The sequence below is a fragment of the Lepus europaeus genome, chromosome 1, assembly GCF_033115175.1.
Source record: "Lepus europaeus isolate LE1 chromosome 1, mLepTim1.pri, whole genome shotgun sequence".
NCBI lineage: Eukaryota > Metazoa > Chordata > Mammalia > Lagomorpha > Leporidae > Lepus > Lepus europaeus.
Window position 1 is genome coordinate 60,262,808 of NC_084827.1, and position 11,131 is coordinate 60,273,938.

Genomic DNA, 11,131 nt, shown 5'->3' on the forward strand with positions numbered 1-11,131 from the left:
GATTTTCCCTGAAAGGCCCCCAAGGAGAGAGTTATGAGGCCCCCTTCTCTTAGAGAATGTGGTTGAATGTTGTCAGCGAATATTGAGATTCGTATATGGTCACTTGGCAAGGGTGATACAAGTCTCCTAAAGTGAAGTCGCATAAGTGTTTGTAAAACGTCTTTTCAAAACCAGACATTAGGGGCTGGTGTGGTGGTATAGTAAGTATAATGGCACAGCTTGTGACACGGACATCCCATTTGGGAGTGCAAATGCTCTGACAGCCCCGTGTTCAGGGGAAGTTCAAAGTGGACCTGTCTGCTTTGTGTGGAGAGGCTCACAGGTACTTGCACAGAGAAGGGGCTGAATTTTGGACGGTGAACAAGATTTTGTTGGGAGGGTGGTTCAGGCAGAGGAAATGGTATTGACACATTCACAGAAGTAGGAAGCAAAATCACACTGTTACAATACTTGTAAAACAAAACCAACAGATGGCATAACAAATCAGAATCTTGGTCCCTTCCAATTTAAATAACCATTTTGAAGAGCCTACTGGCCCTTAATTGAACTGTTTTGGAATAACAAGCCATGAAGACCAAGTGAGATTTTGCTGAAATTATTGGATAAGTGAGCATAATCATCTGATAAGTTCACTTAGCAACTTATGATGCTATTTATATACTTACATCTGTCAGCTCAGCACAAGCAATTAATTTAACTAGGCAAGAAGAGAGATGCTGGCATTGATTCTTTCTACCTGCAAAAACTGTTAAAAACTATTGATCAAGTGATAGATCCAGCCACTACACAGTACAAATAAAAAAATGATGACTAATCTTCAAACCAAAGATTTAATTTTTGTAGTAAGAGCAGTGGGTATGGGAAATGAGAACTCAAAAATCATACCCGTTATTCAATTATATATATATTTAGTATATATATATATATATATATATATATATATATATGTAACAAGTAATAAAAACAGTATCCCCTTTTTCAACAATGAAGAGGTAATAATTTGAGAGAAATATATATATATATATAATACTCAATCTTTAAGAGTATATTTGAGAAATGAATGCTCACATTATTGGCTCAAGAAATCAGTAAAATCCATCAGAAAGTGAAATTCTTATCTATTAAGTTAAATCAGGGGCCTGCACTGTGGAATGGTGGGTAAAGCTGCTGCCTGTAGTGCCGGCAACCCATATGGGCACTGATTTGAGTCCCGGTTGCTCCAATTCCAGTCCAGCTCTCTGCTATGGCCTGGGAAAGCAACAGAAGATGGCCCAAGTCCTGCCTCCTAACTTCGGATTGGCAGAGCTCTAGCCATTGCAGCCATCTGGGGAGTGAACCAGCAGATGGAAGACCTATCTCTCTCTGTCTCTCTCTCTCCCTCTGCCTCTTTGTAATTCTGCCTTCCAAATAAATGATTTTTTTTTTAAAAAAAAAAGATAAATTAAAAAGAGAATAGCTTCTTGCACAGTAATCTCATTTCTGGGAAACTTTCTAAGAAAATGATAAGTTAATACCCAAATCAGATGGGCAATTAGCCTAGCAGATTAGAGGCCAGTAATGATGTTTGAATTCTCTATCAGTGGACCTGGCTGGCTTCTCACTCCAGCTTCTTATTAACGGAGACCCTAGGAAGTAGTGGTGATGGTCAAAATAATTGGATTCCTGCCTTCCACGTGGGAGACATGGATTAATTTCTGGGTTCCTCCTAGCCCAATTCCAGCCACTGGAGGCATTTTTTCCATGCACCAATAGATAGGAGAGCTCTCTCTCTCACTCTCGCTCTTGCTCTCTCTCCCCGCCCTGGAAGGGAGGAAGGAAAAAAGGTAAGGAAGTTTTCAAAACACAAATGAAGGCATACATGTATTGATAGTTTTTAAGATGGAAAATTTGATATATGGTAATTTAAAAGTCTAGGAGCATGTGCCATGGTGCAGCCGATTAAGTCACCATCTATAGAACCAGCATCCCATATGGGCATCCATTCAAGTCCCAGCTGCTCCACTGCTAATGTACTTGGGAAAGAAGTAGGAGATGATCAAAGTACTTGGGACCCAGCATCCATGTGGAAGACCTGAATGAAGGTCTTGGTTCCTTGCTTTGGCCTGAAATAGCTCTGGCTGATGCTACTATTTGGGGAGTGTACCAGCCGATGGAAGATCTCTCTCTCTCTCTCTTCCTTTCTCTCAATCTCTCTCCCCTTACCTCTCTCCCTCACTGCCTCTCCTGTATCTCTGTAACTCTGCCTTTCAAATAAACAAATAAATCTTTTAAAACAATGTCTAATAGCAGTGATTTTGTTGGTTGATTAAAATGTTACACAGTGATTGAATAAATTCAAACCATATTACTAGTTTTAGCTAGCATCTATTTATCTATTTATCTTAAAGGCAGAGTTATGGGGGTGGGGGGGAGGGAGAGAGATCTTCTATCTGCTGGTTCACTCCCAAAATGACAAGAACAGCCAGGGCTGTGCCAGGCTGAAGCCAGTACCCAGGAGCTTCATCCAGGTCTCCCCCATTGGGGCAGGGTCCCAAGGACTTGGCCTTCTCTGTTGCTTTCTCGGGCACATTATCAGGGAGCTGCATCAGAAGTTGAGTGGCCAGGACTCAGAGTGGTGCCCAAATGGGATGTCTGTGTTTCAGGCAGTAGCTCAACACACTACACCACAATGTCGGCACCTTTAGCTAAATTTTTTATCAACTACCTGTTATGTACTAGGATTTGTGAAAGGATATTGAAAATATTTTATTAGCTGTTTGCCTCAATAATTCTGTAAGGAATACACAACAGATCTTCAAAGAGTTCATAGAAAGCACATGTTATAAAAAGTTACACATGAATTTCAAAAATCTTTGCACTGAAATAAACTGATCTCTTAGTCATATCTTCCACAAACTTTGAAATACTTTAGTACTATTTCACGCTAGTCCTATAAAATTAGCCAGGTAAACCAGGGTGTGTGAGATAATCATCATTCTAAAGAAAAAATATAGTATTTTTGGAGGGTGGAATTAGAGCTAATTTTTCTTTGTACCTTTTCTCAACATTACAAAGGCATTTGTTTTGTTTGTTGGGAAACTATTTGAATGTATTTCTGTCAAAGCTCAAAACTGCACATTATCTTTTACCCCGACCAAACAGATCCCCTGGTCTTTCTGAACCTTTAAGACCAAAGGACATATTTTCTTCTCTGTTTGCCTACCATTCTGAGATTTTGAACCACTCTCCCATATACTCAGCCCAAGATTTCTTTCTATTCTTATTGCCAATCACTGCTGTAAGGGCCCAGGCTCTGCCCCTGTCAAAGAAACTCATTTCTGAGCATCTTGAGGCAGCCAAGGGTCTTTGCCTCTTCAGAAAGTGAAAAGATTAATTTGCTTTCAAAACTCTGGCTCAGAATGGGAGAAATCTCTACTCTCAAGACCTCAAATCCTATGTGCCTCCCTGCTTCCGTCAGTTGGGACCGAAGCCTTTCAAGGTCACAGGATTAAATACAACTGGAAAAAAGTTGATAGTGCCACAGGATGGAACATGTATTTTATTTTTAATTATATGTGGAACAGGAGAGGATTGCCTTGCTCTTGCTATGTGTATATTTGTGTCTTTTTCGCCTTTGCAACAAGGTCATCTGCAGAAAGTAATGAAAGTAGATGAAATGGATTTTACTTGAGAAAAAAATGTGCCAGAAATAAGCAACAACAAAAAAATGTTGACCAGGAAAAGGATCATTTGCCTTCAGGATCTAAAATGTCTAAGAAAATAAAGAGTATAAACATTTATGTATTTATGTGTGCATATACATAGGGATAGAGGATGGAAGAGATAGATAGATAGACAGATATATGCATACACACATGACCATACAAGCAATATTGGGGACATACATATGCATACAGGGTTCTAAACATGCATTTATTGTATATAAGTTCCTGCTGAACTATGGTGTTTATACGTTTCATTTGTTGAACTTTCATTTAGCAGAACATTAACTCTTTGAATATAATGTAAATTTTAAATATCTTATCTCAAAGATAAGAGAAATATTAAATTGAGAAAATAAAATAGATGTGCACACAGAATAAACAATTTATCATGTACATGTGCAATTAAACTTATGAGACTCAGTGGGGGAAATGCTAAATGACAGGCTTCTCAACGCTGATGATAACCATGAACTTGAGTATGATTATCTTGCTGGAGAAGATACCACACGACTACGTGGAGAGTGTGGGTCCCACATAGTCAGCAATTGCTGGTGGAAAAGTCACTTTATAGAGTCCCTAGAGAAAGTCTGGACCCAGGCTGAAGCACTCACTCCAGTAAGGATGACCCTGATCTAACTGACACTTGCACAAAATTCTAGGAGCCATGTAGGGCCCGTGTTTAAGGGGTATGTGAGCAGTCACAATAGTGCAAGCAAGAAGAGTTGAGGTCGTCCTCAATGCTGTGCCTCGCCTGAGACTGCAGACACCCTCCTGCTGACTCTGGGATTCCATCTGCACAATGGTCTTAGACATGCAGAAACTTTTGATTCCATGCAGCATAGCAGTTTTCAACCCACATTTCACAGAATCCTAGGGAGTCTAAATTATGTCAGCAGCTATAATGAGTTGTACAGGAGGTGGAAGACATGCTGGCAAAGTGGCCACCTGCTTTATGAGACTCCACACCCATGCAGTCACATATTAAAAAAACAGTTCTTCACTTTATCTGTAATAAACATTTTATCTGTTATAAACCCTTCCCTCCCAAAGTACATACGATTTTATTCATCTGTCTTTTTTTTTTTTTTTTTTTTTTGGACAGGTAGAGTTACAGACAGTGAGAGAGACAGAGAGACAGAGAAAGGTCTTCCTTCCATTGGTTCATTCCTCAAATGGCCGCTACGGCCGGAACTACGCTGATATGAAGCCAGGAGCCAGGTGCTTCCTCCTGGTCTCCCATGGGGTGCAGGGGCCGAAGCACTTGGGCCATCCTCCACTGCCTTCCCGGGCCACAGCAAAGAGCTGGACTGGAAGAGGAGCATCCAGGACTAGAACCCGGCGCAGGTGGAGGATTAACCAAGTGAGCCATGGCATCGGCTCCCATTTTTTTCTTAATTGTTATACTATCAAGGCTTATTGTAATATATCAATATATACAGAAAAGTATATAAAATATAGTTAATTCCATCGCTGATGAAATAAATGTCAATAATATATATACGAGCATGTAACTTCCTGTTTTATTTTCTTATAATCAGAAATTTAATTGTGTATTTATGTTCAATTTACATTTGTTATTAAGTAAGACGTTACTCATATTTTCCTGGTCAATATAAATGCATTTAAATATTTTGTCTCTCTAAGCAATTTTTTAAAATATTGGACATTTTTTATAACTAAAGTCATCTTTTTACACAATAGATTTCTTGTACGTACACCTCCTACCTAACTAAAATATTGTATCTTTTGACCAGCATCTCCTCAACCTCCCATTGATACCCCATGGTAATCACGGTTCTATCCTTTGGATCTATGTGAAATAATTTTCCAATATTACTCTTTATCAATATAAATTATCAAAAAATAATTGCCAATGCACATTTAGTTGCAAGAAATAATATCTTTTACCCCATTTTTCTCTCTTGCAAAGCTCATGTACCATCTCACAATCCTGGTAGTGACATTGATGAAGACTCATCACCACAAGAATACCTCGTAATAGCCTTTTAAATCTACATCACTTCCTTCGAGCCCTCATCCTCTCTTAACCTCTAGTAATCACTAGTCTATTCTCTATCTCTGTAACATTTCCTCTTTATGACTTTAACAAATGGTATCACAGAGTATGTTGCTTCGTCGTTTGACATCTGTTTTACTCAGTACAATTCTCTGAGAGTCATTCAAATTGATACCTATATTGATTAGCCCACTCCTTCTATTTCAGAGAAGTATTGGATAGCATGAAATTACCACTTTGCAAGCCATTCTCCTATGGGAGTTATCTGCATTGTTTCCATTTATTTTTTTACCATTATGAATAAAGATGTTATAAATGTTCTTGATCAAGTTTTTGTGTGAATATGACTTTTTGTTTCTCTAGGAATAATTTCTAAGGATGCAAATGTTTGATTGTCTGGGTGTTGAATGCTTAGCTTTGGAAGATACCAATCAATTGCTTTCCAGAATTGCTCTACCATCTGACAGTCCCACCAGCAATAAAAGAGTCATGTATCATCCCTGAATCCTAAACAGTGCTTGGTGTTGGCATTATTTTTTTATTTTTGATATTGTTATAGATAGTGATAGATCATTGTGGTTTTGATTTCCATTTGCCTAATGACTAATAATCTTTTCTTATGTTTTTTTTGTTTGTTTTATATACACACATACACACACACACACACACACCCTTTGGTGAAATGTTTCTTCATGTCTTTTATATATGTTCTAACTGAATTTTTTTTTAATGTTGAGTATGTTGAGTTTTGAACAATTTTTATTAACTCTAGAATTAGTTCTTTGTCAGGTATGCAGTTTTCAAATATTGTAGTGTATTTTGTAGATTATCTTTTAACTGTCTTAAAAGTAACATACACAAAGCAATTTATTTTCATTTCAATTAAGTCCAATTTATTATTTTCTCTTTTATGGTCACACTTTTGGTGTCAAGTATAAGAACTCTATCTAAATGAAGATGTCAAAAATTTTGGGCTTTATTCCCTGATTTTTTTTTTTTTTTTTTTTTTTTTGACAGGCAGAGTGGACAGTGAGAGAGAGAGAGAGACAGAGAGAAAGATCTTCCTTTGCCGTTGGTTCACCCTCTAATGGCCGCCGCGGTAGCGCGCTGCGGCCGGCGCACCGCGCTGATCCGATGGCAGGAGCCAGGTGCTTCTCCTGGTCTCCCATGGGGTGCAGGGCCCAAACACTTGGGCCATCCTCCACTGCACTCCCTGGCCACAGCAGAGAGCTGGCCTGGAAGAGGGGCAACCGGGACAGGATCGGTGCCCCGACCGGGACTAGAACCCGGTGTGCCGGCGCCACAAGGCGGAGGATTAGCCTGTTGAGCCACGGCGCCGGCCTTCTCTGATTTTTTATAAGTTTATCATGTACATTTAGGCCCATAATCCATTTTGAGTGAATTTTGGTATAAACTATGAAAAAAATTTAGACTCAGTTTTGACTATAGATGAATATTTCCTTCAACAGCATTTGTTGAAAAGGCTCAATCTTTCCACCCTATCCTCATTTTGATGCAAAAACATTTAAATACATGCACCTTGTTTTCCTATGTGTATTTTCCATGAACTTCTGAAGTTGTGTGAGTGAATTTTCAGTTTCTGCAGCTCAATTGCTCCATGTCTCAATTGTTGGAATACCATAGTCAAGTTGCACTACAGATATGGAGTGTCAAAATACAACAGAAGATAGACTCAATTCTTCCACTTTCTTCCTCTTTTAAAGATTGTTTGCACTATTGTAGCTCTTCTGTATTTCTGTTAGGTAGGAAGTTAGAAATTAGCCAGTGTGTATGAGAGGGGCTTGAGAGAAATGCAAGCTCACTTTGGCAGCAGCCCATCATCTACACTTCAAAGTCCTGCCCAGACCCTAGTAACTTTCCAGGTGGTCCCAGCCCTTCCCCTCCATGGGCATTCTCTCACCCCAGGACCAAGTGGGTTACCTGGCCTGATAACTTTGAGCAATAAAACCTCTACATTCCAGGGGAAGCCCCTGGTTTGGGGCCAGCAAGACTCTTCCCTGTATGATGACACCAGTGGTAAACCTGGGAAGGAATTTTTCTTATTTACACTCAGCAAACCCTTTGTCCTGGAGGAGAAGCGAGAAGAGGAAAAGAGAAATAAATGGCAGAATGAACTGGATTCTTCCCTTATAAGCCTGGGTCTAAACAAAGACCACATGGGCTTTGCTCTCTCAGCTCTCTGCTGAGCCACTCGCCTGGTCTGCCAGGTGTATTCCGTCCATTTAACCACGCAACCTTGTTTTCCCCAGTCTGAGTGACTGGGCACTCTCTCTGTCCCCAGTAAAACCTGCTACTTTGCTAGCTGTCTCACTCCTGAATTCTTTCTTATGCAAAGACAAGAACCCCACAACTCCTTTCCACTGACATTTCCACATAAAATTCTGGTTAATCTTGCCTATAACTACAGAAAATATTGCTTTGATCTTAATAAGGATCACATTAAAGTTATAGGCCAGTGAAGAGAAAATTGGTATCTTGATTATCAAATATTCCCAAGTATAAACACTGTGTTTCCATATATTTAGATCTATTATTTATTTTATTAGCATTGTGTAGTTTCAGCAGGAAAGGCTTGTACATGTCAGATTTTTACTTGAGTGCTCCTTTTTTAGTAATTGTAAAGTGCATTGTGTTTTAAATTCAGCTTCACACATATAGGCTGACAGATTGTTTTTTCAGCAGCAGCACTTGAAAAATGTGTGTCATTTCCTCATTTCCTTTGACTTCTGCAGTTCCTGATAAGAAATCTGTTTTCACACACATTGGTGATCCTCTCCAGCAGCGTGTCATTCCTCATTGGTTGCTGTCTGTGTGTTTTAATTTGCCTTTTGTTTTATGATGCATCACTGTTACTATGTTTGCTTCAGTTTCTTGGTTTGCCTTTACTGTTTTTTTTTTTTTTTTTTTTTTTTTTCCTGCTCTGACTTCACTCAGCTTCTTGAATATCTAGCTTTTTTGTCCTTTTCCAAAAGTGAGGCATTTTCAGCCACTTATCTTTGGAGTACTTTTTTTGTTCTACCTTTTTTCTCCTCTCTTTCTGGTAATCTGATAAAGATTTGAAAGTGCTCACCATACATATACTTCAGTGGGCAATTGAGAAACACTTGGCACGAGTATGAAGCACAGATTCTCAACAAGGAAATACAGTGCCGACAAATAAATAGAAGATACAAAGATATTTTGGTATAGTCTACAAACGTGTGAGATTTTAATTTTTACCCAGCACTTGTTCACTCTTTCACAAATTAGATGCTTTTATTACTTTATCTTCCAGTTTATTGATCTGTCTCTCAAGTTTCTTTATTGACTCCATCCACTGAGGTTTTTCTTTTGATATTCATTGTGTCTTTTCTTTCTAAAATTTCTATTTGGGTTTTCTTTGATCTATTTATTTGCTGGCACTGTATTTCTTTGTTGAGAATCAGTTTTTTATACTTGAACCAAGCGTGTCTGTGATTGCCCAATGAAGGATTTGTATAATGGGCACTTTTAAACCTTTATCCAATAATTCCAACATCCTTGTCATCTTAAGGATTTCATTTCTTAATCTTCTCATTTGACAGCATCTTCCTGGTTCTTTGTATGAGAAGTGATTCACAACTGAAATCTGGTGCTATGGCTTGGATCATAGTTTGGATGTTGAATGACCCCCAAGATCTATATGATAAAGGCTTCATCTTTGGGCTAGTGGTGTATTGTGGTATGTTAAGCTGCTTCTTGTAACATCAGCACCCCTTATCGAGCCCTGGGGTGCTTTGCATCTGATCCATCTCCCTGCTGGTGCACCTGGGAAAGCAGCAGAAAATGGCTCAAGTGCTTGGTCCCCTGAAATCCACATGGGAGACCCGGATGGAGGCCCTGTCTTTGGCCTGAATCAGCCCTGACTGTTGTAGACATTTGGGACAGTAAACCAGAGGATGAAAGATCTCTCTCTCTCTCCTTTCTTTCTTTCTCTGCCTCCTCTTCTCCCTTTGTTGTTTTACCTTTCAAATAAATAAATAAATAATAAATATTTTATAAAAATAAAGGCTTTGATCCTCAGGGTGGTGCTATTGAGAAGTGATTTATTTATTTATTTATTTATTTTTTTTACTTATTTTTTTTTTTTGACAGGCAGAGTGGACAGTGAGAGTGACAGAGAGAAAGGTCTTCCTTTGCCATTGGTTCACCCTCCAATGGCCACTGCGGCCGGTGCGCTGCGGCCGGAGCACTGCGGCCGGAGCACTGCGCTGATCCGATGGCAGGAGCCAGGTGTTTCTCCTGGTCTCTCATGGGGTGCAGGGCCCAAGCACTTGGGCCATCCTCCACTGCACTCCCTGGCCACAGCAGAGAGCTGGCCTGGAAGAGGGGCAACCAGGACAGAATCCGGTGCCCCGACCGGGACTAGAACCCGGTGTGCCGGCGCCGCAAGGTGGAGGATTAGCCTAGTGAGCCGCGGCGCCGGCGAGAAGTGATTTATTTATTTTTTATTTTTTGACAGGCAGAGTTAGAAAGTGAGAGAGAGAGAGACAGAAAGAAAGGTCTTCCTTCCATTGGTTCACTCCCCAAATGGCCGCCACAGCCGGCGCTGCGCCGATCCGAAGCCAGGAGCCAGGTACTTCCTCCCAGTCTCCCATGCGAGTGCAGGGACCCAAGCACTTGGGCCATCCTCCACTGCCCTCCCGGGCCACAGCAGAGAGCTGGACTGGAAGAGGAGCAATCGGGACAGAATCTGGTGCCCTGATTGGGACTAGAACCCGAGGTGCCGGCGCCGCGTCTCACTAGGCTAATCCTCTGCCTGCAGCGCCAGCAGAAGTGATGGAGGCTTTAGAACATGAGGTCTCATGAGAAGCCCTTTCTTCACTGGGATGAGCCCTCAGGGTCTTTTTTGTTTTGTTTTTTGCTTGTTAAACTCCTTATTCAAAGAAATATTAAATCTTTTTACTAGGGTGTAAATTGAAAATACGCTATCTCAAAAACAACAAAAAAAGTTTAAAAAGGTAGAAAGAAGGAGGATCGGAGGGAGAGAGGGACAGAGGGAAAGGAAATATCATGTTCTTCGACTTATATCTAAGAAATCCAAGTCCCCCATGTTGCCATGTTGGTGAGTCAAAGGGTAGAGATGGGCATTCTGACTTCCAGTGGCCTCCACTGATGTAACAGGGAGGAGTGAAAACAATGACTGACCACCAGTTCGCCCCTGCTGTCACTCCAGAAGGCACAAGAACTGTATCTCATTGGTGCTGGATGGAGGTGGCAGTCCATGACTCTGACATGGAAGACATGAAGACCTTGTCACACACAGGTGAGGTAAGAAAGCTAGCTAACCACTGACACTACTGGCATGGAAGTGGCCAAATACTTTTATTGCTGTTTTGATGTAGTTGAGTGGGTATTTTCTAAATGTTTC